We start from the raw sequence: 17,288 nt of genomic DNA, 5'->3' as shown, positions 1-17,288 counted from the left end.
GGCCCCTCCCGAAGAGAGACGTGGGTGTTTTCCTCTTGGTCTCCAGCCTCGTTCTGAACTGCTCTCACATCTACCCTCTGACCTCGCCTTCCCCCGTCAGCCTCCCCACCTCCAAACAGGCATAAGGCTGATTGACATCACTTGCTCATTTCAGGGAGGCAGATAAGAAAGCCCAGCTGCCACCTGGGGAGAGGCACCTGCTTCACGATTAACTGATTCGTCGACTGATTGATTGGTGAAAGATACACCCTTTTCATTTACATCATTCTAATGACTTTGCTTACCATGGGCAGAGACTGCCACCCTTGTTAGCCTGGAGAGAATGTGGTTTATTTTGAAATCATAGATGAATCTGAGTTTTTATAATCATCAGAGCCCGAGCGAATGCCACAACCAACATGCTTCAGCTACAGGGGTCTGAACTGCTGCAGAGTAGAAAGCTGATTGATAATAACACTTTATGTTTGTACCGTACGATCCGTTTCCACGCTCTCTCTCCCAAATTACGGCGTTTGCTCACGACAACAACTCGTCGAGGCAGGCAGCACTGATGTTCTGATTTCCAATTTACAGGCTTAGTTCATCAAACATTGATTGATCCTTTTTTTATGTACCTGGTCCAACGCAGGGCACGGATGACATTGAAAGGAAGGCTGTGTAGTTTCTACCCCCAAACCGCTCGCAGTCTCGTGGGAGACACGGAGACAGCCCCTAACTAAAGCATGGTGCGGGGAGCCATGTGCAAGTGGTATGAGAAAACGTCAAAGGCACCAAGAGGGAGGAGCAGAGACGGGCGGGGAGAGGTAAATGCCACCGCGTGCCTCGAAGGGCCAGGAACTAGGCGAGGGCCGTGCTACTACAAGCGTGGTCCACGGACCACCAGCACCTGCCTTCCTTCCCTGGAAACTTGGTAGAAATACAGAATCTCGGGCCCCACCCCCAGTCCCATGGATTCAGAATCTGCATTCGAACCAGATAGGAAGGAGTTTTAGTCTCGGGACAGGTACCAGTATCAAATGCTGCAACAGCAAGCGACACATAGGACGGACACTCAGGAGTGATCTTTGGTGACACAGGAGAAAAACCAAAATTCGACTTAAGGGACATGCCCTGGGTTCCACACCTGGAGGCACAGCCAGGCCGAGCTGTGTGTTCTGTTTCTAATCTTCTCATTAGAAGGTGCCCCGTCAGCCACGGTTGCTCTCCTCTAAGACCATGCCTACACAGAAAGGCTCAGCATTCTCCCCGATGCCGGACCGGGCTATAAAAATTGTCCTCTGGATGACGGCCCTCTGTCCGTCGGTAGCACGGATTTCCAAAATGCTCGAGGTCCTTTCTGCCTCCCGTTTGCTTGAGCCGACCCACCCGGAGTCTAATCGGGCCACAGCAGGTTGGCTTCCAGGCTTTCTTCTTCTTCCCGAACATTCCACCGTCATGTTGCCTGTTGTCTTTATGGTGTGCTGTGCCTGCGTCCCAACTTCAGAGCAAAGCGAAGTCACTGTCGCACGCCTCCACCCACCATGCTCCGCTGGAAAGAGGAGCCTCGTGACGAGCAGGCCTGACTCAAGTTCAAGTCCGTGGCACGGCTGATGCTACCTTCCACAGATTTGTAAAGCGCGGGCAGCTTGATTTGCTGGAGGCACCAGACACCTGAATCAAGGACAAGGTCCACCAATGTGACTTTGTCCTCTAGGCTGCCCATGGGTCTTGATGTTGAGCGTGGAGTTGGCACCAAAGTTGCTTACCTCCAAAGCGCTCAATTTGACTTTTCTTTTATATTCCTAAATCTTTGACAATCACGCATCAGGGTGGCTTTCAAGTTAGTGGAATACTATGGCAGCTTCCAGCATCCTGCTCCTGGTAAATGTTTTTGGTTGTCGGCAGGCCTCTGAGGCTACAGGCAGACGCCTACCATCTACCAACGGACTCAATGTCACTCCTAAATCGTGTGCTGACGGTAAAGTGGCCCCGGGTGTTTGCATATCTTGTGAGATCACCATGGGAACACGGTCATTATGATACAGCAGTTCCCGTGTTGGGTCCTATCGGTAGTTTTATTTTTTATGATTTCATTTCCTATTGACAGGAAATAGACTCTTGATAACCCAAACCAAACACGTTCATAAATCCCGCATCCCTTGTTTCATGTAAGACCATAGCTTTATGATCCAGATTGAATAAACCCGGATCTGTGATGCAGCTGCACACTCTCGTAACAGGTGAAACAGACAGGACTCTGTCAACTTTGACACGTGGGATGACCTTGATTGAGAATTTAGTGATTTCCTATGACATAGAACAAAGGTTAGTAGCTGTCAGCAGAAACCAGGCATGAATGCTACCAGTAAATGCTCCTTACTGGTTCTAAAATATATACTGAATCAGCTCACACTTAACTTTGTGCTGCTATCACCAAAGTCCAAGCCATCATGACACTGTCCCTGACCTGGGCTATTAGCCAGTCTCCCTGCTTTTATTTTGACCCCCTCCAACAATTGTCTACGCTGAACCTGGAGTCATCTCGTAAGTAAATTGGATCATGTCATTTATCTGCTTAAAACTTACCTGGGTTCCTTCTCATCTCAGAATAAAATCCAAGCTCATTACCATGGTCTATGCGGCCCTATGTGATCCGGCCCCTGCCTGACTGTTCCATCTCATGTTATACCGCTCTCCTCCCCCTTGTAATAGTTTGTCTACACTGCCTCTCCTCCACCTCACAGTGATCTATCCACACTGAGTTTTCCATTTCTCAAACACAAGGCTACCATGTACAGATGCGGAGGTTGTGCACTGTGTAACTCCAGGAGGGCTCTTCAGCGGGCTGCAGGGTGGATGATGCCCCTGGCAGCCCAGCTTACACACGCTGAGCTCTTTCCCACTGCAAGGGCTTGCTACTTGCTGGACCTTCTGCCTGGCGCATCCATCTGCACGGCTGGCTCCTTCTTGTCATCCCCTGAGCAAATATTCCACAAAGCGCTAGTCTATATCATGCGGAACTGGCTACATAACTCGCGGAGCCCCGTGCAAAATGAAAATAAGCTCCGTCTCAGCTTAAGTGTCATTTTTCCAGAGGGGTCCTTCCTAACCACCCAAGCCAAAGGAACCTTCTGATCAGTGTGTAAAGGCAAGCTAAGGACCCCCTTTCCTTTCCAGGTAAAAACACAGCATTTTAAATTATACTTGACACAAGGATCCTTGGTTCCACAAGCACTGTGATTTTAGGCTGAATATCCAATCAACATAAAAGGTTTTGTGTTTCTCTTTAATGAGGTTTTGGGCAGGTTCTCATTTTTCTATAAATTGGCCCTGAAGGCAATGACAGGCCTCGTAAGCTGAGGAGAATTTTGGTGTTCAAAGATCAAAAAGGCCCCATTACAACATTATAAATTGAAAAAGGATACTACGGTAGGATTTTTTTTTCTAAAAAAAAAACAAAAAACAATGCACATCTTATGGAAATGAGTTCACATGAAATAATGAACTCAATTATATTTTATATTAAAAAATTTTTTTTTAAGTTTACTTATTTATTTTGAGAGCGACAGCACAAGTAGGGGAGGGACAGAGGGAGAGAGGGAGAGAGAGAATCCCAAGCAGGCTCTGCACTGTCAGCACAGGGCCAGATGCAAGGCTTGAACTCACAAAACCACGAGATCATGATTTGAGCCAAAACCAAGAGTTGGATGCTTAACCGACTGAGTCACCCAGGCACACCAAACTCAATTGTATTTTAAAGTTTAGTAGACATTGCATGGTTCCTAATTGGCTAGTATATATCTCCCTCTGCCTTTGGAAGTTCAAGTTTTTGCTTTGATAAGCTAAAACAAGATTATTTAAGTATGATTTCATCATCCTTGAAAAGTCAAAGTTTTGTTGTTTGCAGCACTATGAACTTTCTTATTTAAGAAACTATGAACTTTCTTATTTAAGATACAGGTAGTTCAAAATATATTTACTGCTTTCATTCACAAGACATTTATTAATGTTGGATGACAAAGTTCCAAATATGGTATGTGACTCAGAAAAAAAGGACGCAGAGAATTGTTTCTTTAAATATAAGATCTTCTCACCTTGTTATGAGTTTTTCTCCTACTCCCAGGAACCCCATACGCTCTGCCGAAATAACAGGAGAAGTAAAAAGTTTTAGGATCTGTGACAGTGAGATAAGGCAAGAACATGCAATTTTCAGAGAGACTGCCATTCCCACCATCATCCTCTGGCTAGGCAATGCCATCTGGGGCTTCAGATACGGTTTTCTAAAGTGAATTACCCTTGGGTTACCGCCAGAAGCAAAGTAGTAAAAATGTAACTTCCTAAAAGCACTCATAACCAAGGGAGAAATAAGTTTCTGCCCCCAATTTTGCTAATTTTGTAAGCAACTATTTAAAAAAAAAAAAAGAAAGAAAAGAAACAGGCTTAAGAATGATGAATTTATACTTGGAGTAATATAAAGAATGAAAGCAAAACCAAAACATGCATAAAGTGCCTCACTCAAGATGTCTAGTCCTAGATTAAATTATGAAGGAAGCAAACCCCGACTTCCTGCCTTCTTCCTCTACTTGCTTTCAGAAAAGTATCTGATAAACTCATTTATACTAAAGTATAAATGACTAACAATGATTCATGGATTACCTTCTATAGGGGTATTTGCTTTCTTTCTTTTTAATTTTTTAGAATATTTATTTTTGAGAGAGAGAGAGAGAGAGAGAGAGAGAGAGAGAGAAAGAGCATGAGTGGGGGAGGGGAGAGTGAGAAGCAGACACAGAATCTGAAGCAGGCTCCAGGTTCCAAGCTGTCAGCACACAGCCCAACGTGGGGCTCCAATGCAGGAACCGCAATATTATGACCTGAGCCGAAGTCAGATGCTTAACTGACGGAGCCACCCAAGCACCCCAGGAGTATTTGCTTTAAAAGTAGGGAAATGGTCTTTGCCAAACCGTTGAAAGTTGAAAGTGGTAGTGGTAGAATTTCAGCAAAGCCCAACAACCATCCACAGACAAACTGCACTGTCTTGAGAGAAGTGTCTGTATTTGCTAGTCCTTTTCATGGCTCACTCTCCATTTTCTCTAGCTCCCTCCGCCCCTCCCTCCCCCAACTCTTTGGTTTGGAATACTTTCGTATTTACAGAAAAGTTGCAAAGGTAAGACAGAGAACCCCCCAAAATCCCTTACCCGGGTTACTTCTAATGTCAACATTTTATATTATTACGGTACGTTGTCAAAACCAAGAAACTAACATCGGTACATCACTATTTGCTGCACTCTTAGGGTTTCGCCAGTTTCTCCAGTAACGTTCGGTTTCTGTTTGATCCCGTAAAGGACGCCACATCGCATGTAGCCCACAGGCAGTGGTGGCTCTGATTCTATGTCTCTGGCCCCTCTGAGGAGCCCCAGACTGGCCTATCTAAAACCGGCACATGGCATTTCACTTGTGTTCTACTAGGCGACTCAAACTTACACTTCCCACACTGAACTCTTGACTTGTGCCCTGGAACCTGCTCTCCCCCTGGTCTTCTTCACAGGGCAGCTCCTTTCCACCGGTTGCTCAGGCCAAACACCTAAGAATCACTGTCGGCTCCCCCCTTTCTTTTATACCGCACATCCAACCCATCGGCAAATCCAACTCTGCCTTTGAAGCTAGCCTGATTCTAACCATTTGTCACTCTATCCACTGCCATCCTCCTGGTCCAAAGTCACCATCTTTCAACCTCCAAACTCTTCATCCCGCTTCTGCCCTTACCCTGCCCCTGGCTTCCCACCACCCCAATTTATTATCAACATAGGGATACTTTTTTTTTTTAAATTTTTTTTTAACGTTTATTTATTTTTGAGACAGAGAGAGACAGAGCATGAACGGGGGAGGGGCAGAGAGAGAGGGAGACAGAATCGGAAGCAGGCTCCAGGCTCTGAGCCATCAGCCCAGAGCCCGACGCGGGGCTCGAACTCACGGACCGCGAGATTGTGACCCGGGCTGAAGTCGGACGCTTAACCGACTGTGCCACCCAGGCGCCCCAGGGATACTTTTTAAATGTAAGTCTGAGCATGTTAGTGCTTTTCTTGAACGCTCCGATGGCTTCTGTTCTCAATCAAATTAGAATCTGAAGTCGTTACTGAGACTATAAGGTACCACGTGATCTGCCTCCTCCCCTCACTCTCTGTCATAATTTCCTCTCCCATTTATTCCACTCCAGCCACATTCACCTCCTTGCTCTTTCTTTGATTTACCAAGCATGTTTTGCCTCAAGGCCTTGGACTAGCTATTGTCTCTGCTTGGAATGTTCTGTTCCCAGATGTCTGCCTGACTTGCAGGGCAGGGAGATAAGGTAGGCTTAGCAAGGTAGGGGGACCGGCTCCTCCAGGTTTTCCATGGACTGTACTGACTTTAAAGGTGAAAAGCCCCATATCCCAGGAACCCCTTCAGTTCCTGGCAGACCGGGACAAGTGGTCACCTAGCAGGGGTACGTGTGTGCAGGGGAGGTTGCAGGGGGGTGGGTGGCAGGCATTCAATACGGTGGTCACAGAAGGTCTCACGGACAAGGAGACATTTGGGCAAAGGCTTGACAGAGGCGAGAGATTTGGTTTGCCATTCCTTAATGTTTGATTCCTGGGGGCCAGTCTATAGAATCTGTTGAGCACAGATAAAGGAAACCCCAATGGTTATCAAAAATACATCTTAAAATGTTGTTTTGAATGACTGAACTCTCAGATTTTATGAGATCTGCAAAGCACAGTGGCCAATGAGGCTTTGGAGCCCAGTAAACTTGGAGTCTTGGCTCTGAGGCACGACCTTGAACAAGTTACTTAATTTTTCAAAGCCTGATTTTTCTCGTTTGTAGGATGAGGATTATAAAAACTTCAAGGGCTATTATAAAGATTAAAAGAGTTATTATATATAAAGTATTCTGAACCATTCTGGCAGGTACCAAACACTCAATTATGGTCCATTATTTTTTTTTCTCACTGTATTTTTGGTGGGACCTCAATATTATTCAATTTAAGTGCTGTTGTGTGCAGGACACGGGGATAATCAAGACCTATGGAAAAGGAATTAGAGAGAAAGAAGGCCACAAAAGAGTGGGTGTGAAAAATAAGAGTTAATTTAGGTACTTATTCTTAAATAATTTTTGAGATTGTTGTACATTTATATTTAGTTAGAAGAAATAATAGAGATCCCATATAGCCTTCCCCCAGTTTCCCTCAAAGGCAACTTCTTGCATTACTGTAGCACAATATCCCAACCAGGAAATTGGTATTGATACAGTTCATAGTAGGTACTTATCATTTTGCTACTGAAAACCAAGAGAGTCATTTTCATGGGGTTAAATGAACGGTGTTTCCGCCTTGGGGGGGGTGGGGTGCCCTGGACCAAAGATAATAGATCAAAAATTCACTTCAATGCTGGACTGTCGCAGTGGGGGCCTCACCTTGCCATCTTTGCTCCAATCCACTGTAAATCACAGACTGTGCTTCTGATGGGATCACGTTTAGCCATGTTCTCTTTTGTCTTGAGCATAATCAAAGCTACCACTTACCCAATGTTTACTATGACCACAGGCTCTGGGCTAAATGCTTTTCGTGCATCATCTCGATCTTTACGGCAGCCCGATGAGGTAGGTGATGAAACTGTCTCTGTTTTATAGATAGTGAAACAGATCTAGTAAGATGAACCGATTTGGCCAGGTCATATATTCGGGAAGAGAGCTAGGATTCAAACGCAGGACCGCCTGATCCCAAGGCTGTTCTTATCCACCCACATATCCCTCTTACACTCATGGCAGAATATAGTGAAAAGAGACTGGATTAACTTAGGCCTAGGACAGGTGTTTTCTTTTCTTCCTCGATGAATTCACAATTGAGTTGGTGAGGCAGAATATGAACACATACATGATCATACAATGCAGTACATGGAAACGTACATGGAAAGCACCAATCTCCAGTTGGGAGATGTTTTCTGTGGGAAGTAGATGGGCAATATAGGTTGGGCGGTGAATGTGGGCCCGGACTTAACACATGTGAGATCTGGCAGAGCTCACACTCCCACGACACCCATATTTGGTGTACCCCTATCTTCCTGCCTTCCCATGTTTTCTCTCATCCCCTTCAACCACACAGATGTGGGTAGACTTTCTTCAGGGTACGTGAGAATCCTAAAGCAAACACATGTAGAGTGCTCACAGTGTCACTGTTCTGAGTCACTGTTCCAAGTTTTACGTACAGTAACTCATTCAATCCTCACAACAACCTGTAATACTGTTGTTGGCCCCATTTTACAGATGAGGATTTGAAGCGCAGAGAGGTTAAGGAATTTACCCAAGGTCATCCAGTTAGCAAGTGAGGGCCAGGATCTGAACCCAGACAGTCTGGGTCTAGACTCACTGCTTCTGACCTTGGTGCTCCAATATAATTGTTGCTTTCCTGCACGCAAGCCTTGGCAGAGGTCCTGTCCTCTACTTTGCAAGTCCTTTTTACACATCTCTACTTAGAAAGTCTCCCCCGATCAAAACTCAAGTTAAATAGCACAACAGGAATCACCATAAGGGAAGCAAGCACTTTCTGAACAACAAACTTCTGCGATTGGCCTAGGGCCCAGTGACTCACATTTCGTTTTCACAACGATCCTACGAGGTTTTTGAAAATGAGGAAATTGAGCCTTGGAGACATTAAGTAACTTGCTCAAAGGCTGAGGCTGCCATCCAAAACCTAAGCCTGCCTCTCTGTAGCTCATGGCTCAAATCACTCCCTTCATTGAAGACTTCCCCCCACCGACCCAACAGTCACACCTGTCCCTGCTCTGCACTAGCCACACACATTCTGCACCTATTTAGAAATCTTCACACATGGCCTTGATGATCCTCTCAGTCACATGCCTCTCCAGCCAAGGGTGGCTCCAAATGTCTGGAACCACAGGGCACACTTCATAGGATACATAAACTCTCAAGATTCTAGAGCTAGAAAGCACCCAGAGATAGTCAGACCCTCTACTCACCCCAGGCAGCATCTCCTACAATGACCATTCATTCATTCATTCATTCATTCAGCAATGACCACCTGCTATGTGCCAAGCATGTCCCAAATAATGGGGTTATAGCAACAAACAGAATGGACCAAATTCTTCATCTCCAAGAGATTCTATTCTAGCTGAGGAAGATTAACAGTAAGCAAGATAAAAAAGTAAAATATATAGGATGTTGGGTGTTGCTATATGCTATGGAGAAAAAATAAAGTGCAGAAGGGGAGGCAGAGGATGTGTGTGTGTGTGTGTGTGTGTGTGTGTGTGTGTGTGTGTATGAGAGAGAGACAGAGACAGGTATTAGGTTGGTCAGTGGTAGTCTCTCTGAAAAGGATTTCTCCCTCAAAAGTCTGTCATCCACCATTTGCTTATATATGTCTAGCTACAAAGAGGTCATTCCCTTAGAAGGCATTCATTTCATTTTTAGCAAGCTCTAATTGTTCTGAAGTTTATTGAATCCTCTCCCGTGACTTCTACCCTTTGCCCTGAGTTCTGCCTTCAGTTAGTTACTATACCCGGCAAGCCTAACCTACCTCCTAGGACAGATAGCCTCTCACCTGCTCAAGGACAGTTGTGTTTCCTTGAAGCAGCTTCCCCCAAACCCTAACATCCTTAGTTCCTTCAGCTGCTTCTTGAATGACATAGTTTTCATTCCTACCCCCAGATGACTGCCTTGCTTTCAATGCACTGCCCTTTATCTAAGAAAGGAATGTGAGTTGATCAATGCAGAATATTCCAGAGTATTGCTCCCTGAATATGATCGCAATGCTATATCAAAACAAAACAAAACACATTTTAAGTTTTATTTATTTATTTTGAGAGACAGAGAGACAGACAGACAGCATGAGTGGGGGAGGAGCTGAGAGAAAGAATCCCAAGCAGGCTCCGCACAGCTAGCATGGAGCCTGATATGGAGCTTGAACTCATGAACGCAGAGATCGTGACCTGAGCTGAAACCAAGAGTTGAATGCTTAACTAGCTGAGGCCCCCCCCCCCCCCGGCACCCCAAAACAAAACAAAAGTTTAAACTCTATCCTAATTGGAGCTCAGCCCTCACTGGGGAGAGCCAATCCAGTGTCTTCAGAACCTGGAAGCTAGGGGGAGGTCCTGGGGCCAGTGGAGGGGCAAGGCTTTCCTTCCTCAGTGGGCTTACATTCAGTGGGGATTTCTAGAAGGAGGCAAGAAAGGGAGTCCAAGGTGAAGAGCAGCAGTATGAGGAAGAACCTGTCCTTGGTGGTGGGCAGAGGTCCTGACAGGTGAGTAAAACACACTATTAGAGGAAGGGTGCAGAAACCAAATAGCCTGTTGTAGTTCTGACTTTTCTACTTAATTAGAAGATCTTTATATATTAAGGAAATTAACCCTTTGTGCTATATGGTACAACTACCTTTTTCCAGTTGGTCATTTGGCTCTTTCCTTTGTTTATGGTATTTAAACAATTTTTTTTAATGTTTGTTTTTGAGAGAGAGGGTGGGGGAGGGGCAGAGAGAGAGGGAGACACAGAATCCGAAGCAGGCTCCAGGCTCTAAGCTGTCAGCACAGAGCCCAACACAGGGCTTGAACTCACCAGCCTCGAGATTGTGACCTGAGCGGAAGCCGGATGCTTAACCGACTGAGCCACCCAGGTGTCCCTGTTTGTGGTATATTTTTCTATGTAGAAAGTTTTCTTTTCTGAGTGGTCAAATGTATCCATCTTTTCATTTTTGGCTTTTTTTCTGCTCCTTCTCCTCCTTCACATATATCCTATTTAGAAAAGCCTTCTCCATTCCGACATTATAAAAACCATCTCCCACATCATCTTCAACTATTTTTATTATTTCACTTTTTACATTTAAATCTTTGATCCATCTGAAATTCATTCTGATACACCACTTATTGTTCATTCACTGTATGTGCCAGGCACAACGTTCAGCATTTTACATATGTTACCTTATTTAATAATGATAATTATGATGATACCAATGGGGTTTTGTACCAACAGGGACATTGAAGCTCAGCAAGATGAACTCAGCCAAGATCATATATCCAGTAAGTGTCAGAATAGAACCCAAGTCAGCCTGAGTTCAACTTTTTTGCTTTTCACTGTAATATTTATGAGAGGCATCCTGTTATCTGGAAACCCCAGCTTCATCACCACACATTTCAAGAAAGATCGTCGTTGAGTGTGTGATGATTACTGCCCATTCCATGAGGTGCAAAGGACTGGGAAGGAACACTGAGGTGGGCTACTGATTGTCACCCAAAGTCACTCTCCACCTGGGTAACTGACTTATGCCCCTGCCTCGAAGCTGAGGATTCAACTTCTTCTCTTAACAAAATGATGGGTTATTAGATTAAGTTGCACCAAGTAGGCACAACTGTGACTATTAAATTCATGAGTGTAAGAGTCTTTTGAATTTCCCTTGTCACAGGACAGTACAGATCCCAAAGTTTGGAAGAGGTCCAACCTGCAGGTACAACATAATTACCGAAATTTATTGATTCTTAGATACGCATCTTGTCACATTCAACATCTCTGAAATTAAGATGCATCTTCTGATCCATGGTATTCTATAATCGCTGCACCAGACATGATGTAGCACCAGCTGCCTGCACATGTACCAACCTGCTTTATATTTCTAATGGCACAAATGGACAACAGCAACTCATCAACTTTTCATTCAACAAACAATTTAAGGACCGTTTCAGGAAGTAATAAAATCCCGGTTGTTTTCTGAAATCCTCTGCTGACACCTTCTAAAAAGATAAAGAACCTGTATTAAAATGGGGGGGGGGGGTAGAGGGTGGAGCCATTGGCTTGAAGAAAATCCTTGAAGGAACCGTTTAAATAAATGCTGCCTCACTGATGTTCCTGGTGGCACAGAGGACAATTGTGGTTGGAAAAACAAGACCTATATACCCCAACTTTGAAGTGCAACGCATTTCAGAAGATTGGACTCCAAAGGAGACATTTGGGAGAATAGTTTAACCTATTTATTTCTCTTATATTTTCCTTCTGTGCTAGGTACAATTGATGTGATAAAATCTATTAAGCCTCTTTCTTAGTAACTCATAATCAACTAATTCAAAATGCTAATTTCAGCATCAGCAATAGTGACTTCAACCTGAATTCCTGGCTCTACACTGATGGAAGTAATCTGCTGAACAATTTTGGAAGAAATAGCCAAGTCCATGGTCACTTGTGGATTCTCATCTGGAAATCATCCCAAGTCCTAGACCCTGCAGCATGAGGAATTTTTCTCGTAGTGATCCTAAGAGTCTTGGTGGAAGACTAAGTCCTTTCACTTGGAGGTTCTTTTCCTTTATGCCTCCAATCAAGTCTGCTGGCACTTCTGCAGGGGGCTTTCTGTTGAGGCTGGTTAGTGAGACGCTAATTCCATGAATCCCCCTCTCTGGCTCCATGGGTGTCTTTCTGGTGTCCTTAAAAACCTTCTGAAGCCAAGACTACACTGTACGTTAACGAACTTGAGAATTAAAAAAACAAAAACAAAAAAACAAACAACAACAACAACAACAACAAAACCCCCAAAAGTCTGTTCCTGGGTAAGAGCTAACAGCTGTAAGTCGGGAGCTGCAACAACCCCCCTACATCTGCCTCAAAGAGCTATTAAAGTTCAAAAAGTTCTTTCAATGATTATAAAATAAAAGTGCGAGGTGATCTGAAAGTACTGTGTCCTAGTTCTATTGATGGCATTCCCTCCACACTTCTCAGTGGTTCTAAGTCCTGGTGCATCTTGTAATCAATGGCATCTCAGATTAGATGAAATAGGGTAGTTTCAGCTTTGAAGAGGTAGAGGTCAGAGAGCCAGTGAGAGAAGTACATGAGGTCATTTGGCCATTGTTGCATATTTATCACATTGAACTCAGTCTGTAGGAGACTGACTATATCAATGGATCTAATGATTTTCCTAGCTTTCCACATTTTGTATTATGCCCTTAAGCAGGGTGTTCCTCACTGTACTTACTTTTGTAGCCAGAATTTAGGATTTTACCAGGATCCTCGTTAAATTTCCTCTTGCTGGCTCTGGCCTGTTATTCCCATCTGCCAAGATCATTCTAGATCATGATTCTCTCATTTACAGCATTAGCTATCTTCTCTCTAGCTTTCTGACATCTATAAATTTGATAAGCACAACTTCCATCCTTTATCCAAGTCATTAATAAAAACGTTGGGCAAGTCTGGTACAATTTTGTAGATTCATGGCAGGCATTAGTGATTCCCTCAGGTTGGCATGAATATACAGATCAACTCTTTCTGTACAGGCATTTTACCCAGTTTTAAGTCCACCCTTCTGAAATATAGTGCAATTGTTAGGTGCCCAAGCTTTGATCTCAGAGTAGACCCCTTAAACCCTAGTTACATGATCCTGAGAAAATTACCTGATCAATCTCTGCTTAGTTTCCTTATGTGTAATTTTTTTTTTTTTTTTTTTTTTTTTACTTTATAGGGATGGGTTGAGTATTAAATGAATTGATACTCACAAAATGCTTAGCACAGTTCCTGACATATAGTGGGCTCTCAAAAAATAATAATGATTCTATCCATTTTCTCAGATTTCTCAGTCTTGCTCAATGCATATCATGAGACACTTTGCCAAATGCCTAGGAAAAACTCAATATAAACTGACTTCATCATTCCACTGTTTTAGCAGACTCAGAAAGAAAGAAGAAAGAAAGAAAGAAAGAAAAAGAAAAGAAAAAAGAAAAAGGAAATAGACCAGCTTAGTATGTGTAGTTTTTTTATAATTTATAACTTGACTATTTTCAACAAGGGATTGATGCAGTTAAAAATAAAAGGCCACACATAGATTCATTTGTAGTGACTCCTGGTGATTCTTAATGATCAACACTGCATTTTTAAGTGCTTACAAACACTGTTAATAACACTGTTATTTCCAAAGTTTTGCTGGAAATCCATATAAAACTGACAATTCTATATTTTCTCAAATCCCCCTTTTTGCCGCCTAATGGCAACCAGTATTTGCCTATCTCCAAGTTTCTAGTGATTCTGCCATTCTCTAGGACGGCTTAAAGATTGATGTTGATGTTTGTATGATCACATCTGCAAGTTATTTTATTATCCTAAATGAATTCCGTCAGATTTACAGAATTAAACCCATTTGAGGAAGCTGGTACTCTCTTACCATCTCCTCATTTATCTTGGACGTCATTTCCTTATAACTGTTATCGTTCTCTCCATAAGAGTAGTGGTTTAAATCTTTAGAGCATAATCACAATTGCTTGGAGGAAGCAGAGTCTATTAGAAATGCATATTCACAGGCTGTTCCCAGAGATTTAGGCTTAGTACCTCTAAGATGGGATCAGGGAATACACATTTTAACAAACATTCTGATGCACCACCTTGTAGAAACACCTTACATAGTGAAAAATTATGGGAAGTTATTTGGTAATTATGATTTTTCTTGTAATGGTCTTATACAATGTTCTTATGTTCTTATATATGTTAGTGTTACATATCTCTCCCAAGAAGTGATCGTAGTTTGTTTGTTTGTTTTTTCTTAAGAGGGGGTAGGGGTGGAAGAAGAGGGAGAGAGAGAATCTTAAGCAGACTCCAGGTTCAGCACAGAGCTTGACACATAGCTCAGTCTCACCACCGTGACATCATGGCCTGAGCTGAAATCAAGAGTTGGACGCTTAACCAACTGAGCCATCCCAGGTGCCTGAATTGATCATAGTCTTATCTCGTTGGTGGTTTTAATCTAAATATGGCTTGTAAAAAGCCTTTTGTTTGGCATTTCTCATAAACCTCATATTATCCTGGATTTTGATCTTCCTGAACTACTCACCAAGCAGGTGTCTTTTAAAAATTATTCTCTTGTGAATGAATAAAGAAGATGTGGTATGTGTAGATGTGTATATACACACAATGGAATATTACTCAGCCATAAAAAGGAATGAGGTCCTGCCATTTGTGACAACATGGATGAACCTAGAAGGTATTATGTCAAGTGCCAGAGAAAGACAACTCCCATATGATTTCACCTATATATGGAATCTAAAAAGCAAAACAAGGGGCGCCTGGGTGGCTCAGTCGGTTAAGCATCCAACTTCGGCTCAAGTCATGATCTTGCAGTTCGTGAGTTCAAGCCCCGCGTCGGGCTCTGTGCTGACAGCTCAGAGCCTGGAGCCTGTTTCAGATTCTGTGTCTCCCTCTCTCTCTCTGACCTTCCCCCGTTCATGCTCTGTCTCTCTGTCTCAAAAATAAATAAACATTAAAAAAAAATTTTTTTAAATAAAAAAAAATAAAAAGCAAAACAAAATGAACAGACAAAAAATTAAATACAGGGAACAAACTGCTGGTTGTCAGAGGGAAGATGGATAGGGGGATGGGCAAAATAGATGAAGGGGATTAAGAGCTACAAGCTTCCAGTTATAAAACAAATCATGGAGGTAAAAAGCACAGCATCGGGAATATAGTCAATATACTGTAATAATATTGTATGGTTACAGATGGTGACTACCCTTCTTGTGTTGAGCACTGAGTAATATACAGAATCGTTGAGTCAATATGTCATACACCTGAAACTAATATATCACTGTGTGTTAGTTATACTTCAATAAAAAATTAAAAATAATAAAGTTAATTGTTCTCAGTTATGGGCCATACCTGTCATTGTTAGCATGTGTACTTTAACAGCTTGAGGTCTTTGGGGTACTCTCTGTGCAGTCCAACCTTGACTCCTTCACATGCTCACAGGGCATAGCCTTGTGACATTTGGCCAGTATTCAGTAATAATGAGAGGAAGGCTATGGACAACACAGAGAAGACTGTATGGGCTGCTTGTTAGAATGCCTATTGGAAGCCTTCCCAGAAACTGGCAATATCCTGGTGGTCTACCATTTGGAAGTGGCTGAGGTAAGAAGGGGTACATCCAGACCAAAACTGAGACCATCCAGGCTTCTGAAACTGCTGACATCTGACCTTGCTTTAGACCTCTCCCTTGATGCCTCCATCTCACTTCTGATCCTCTCTCCCTGCTGGTACGGTTTCATTATTGGCTATTTCCCACTGTATTTTCGTTGTTTGTTCATGTGTCTGCCATTTATTACAGCTTTGTAAAGTCAGAAACCATGTCTCCTTTATTGAAAACAAAAGACAATAGAAAACAAATAAAGAAAGAACCTGCACCTTACATTCAATGAATATTTGATGAACTAAGCCAAGGATAACAAATATTTGACAGGCATGTTTCAGCCTCTGTCCTGTGTTGGGACAGACATTGATAATGGATCTTAGAACTCTTTCCTCTTGGGCCTGGAAGCAGTTTCAATGTTCTTTAAAACATGGTTTTCCATGGGAATGCAAGCTGGTGCAGCCACTCTGGAAAACAGTATGGAGGTTCCTCAAAAAACTAAAAATAGAACTATCCTATGACCCAGCAGTTACACCATTAGGTATTTATCCAAAGGACACAGGTGTGCTATTTCAAAAGGGCACATGCATCCCCATGTTTATAGCAGCACTGTCAACAATAGCCAAAGGATAGAAAGAGCCCAAATGTCCATCGATGGATGAATGGAGAAAGAAGGTGTGGTATATATATACAATGGAGTATTACTCGGCAATCAAAAACAATGAAATCTTGCCATTTGCAACTACATGGATAGAACTGGAAGGTATTATGCTAAGCGAAATTAGTCAGTCAGAGAAAGACAAATATCATACGATTTCAATCATATGAGTACTTTAAGAGACAAAACAGATGAACATAAGGGAAGGGAAATGAAAATAATATAAAAACAGGGAGGGGACAAAACATAAGAGACTCATAAATATGGAGAACAAACAGAGGGTTACTGGAGGGGTGGTGGGAGGGGGGGATGGGCTAAATGGGGAAGGGGCATTAAGGAATCTACTCCTGAAATCACTGTTGTACTATATGCTGACTTGAATGTAAATTAAAAACAAAACAAAAACAAAAACATGGTTTTCCAGGGGCACCTGGGTGGCTCAGTTTGTTAGGTGGCTGACTCTTTATTTTGGTTCAGGTCGTGATTTCACAGTTTGTGAGATCAAGCCCCAAGCACCATCAGTGCAGAGCCTGCTTGGGATTCTCTCTCTCCTTTCTTTGTCCCTTCCCTACTCACACACACACACACACACACACACACACACACACACACACACATTCTCTCTCTCAAAATAAATAAATAAACTTAAAAAAAAAAACCACACATGGTCTTCCATCAAATTGACCAAAACTGGCTTGCAAAATGAAACTTTTGGCCAATTCTAAACAAAATACAAGTCCTTT

The 17,288-nt window shown here is 42.9% G+C and overlaps 1 long non-coding RNA gene and 1 pseudogene across 1 annotated transcript in view; both read right to left on the bottom strand.

Annotated features, from left to right (window-relative positions):
- The window catches only part of LOC147571947 (uncharacterized), a 77,821-nt gene that overhangs the window by 3,843 nt on the left and 56,690 nt on the right, over positions 1-17,288 (bottom strand). Inside the window, exons 2-3 of the long non-coding RNA XR_015246535.1 lie at positions 4,074-4,116; positions 285-2,286 (exon numbers count right to left, since the gene is read on the bottom strand). This is a non-coding gene — a long non-coding RNA (uncharacterized LOC147571947). The remainder of the gene's footprint in view (positions 1-284; positions 2,287-4,073; positions 4,117-17,288) is intronic.
- Positions 12,058-14,183, bottom strand: LOC112859294 (small ribosomal subunit protein uS10 pseudogene; annotated as a pseudogene).

Source organism: Puma concolor, chromosome F2, assembly GCF_028749965.1.
Source record: "Puma concolor isolate L17-30 chromosome F2, mPumCon1.1.hap2, whole genome shotgun sequence".
In the NCBI taxonomy this organism is placed as follows: Eukaryota; Metazoa; Chordata; class Mammalia; order Carnivora; family Felidae; genus Puma; species Puma concolor.
The sequence above is the reverse complement of the archived record's forward strand: the minus strand, read 5'-3'. Positions and strand labels throughout refer to the sequence as shown.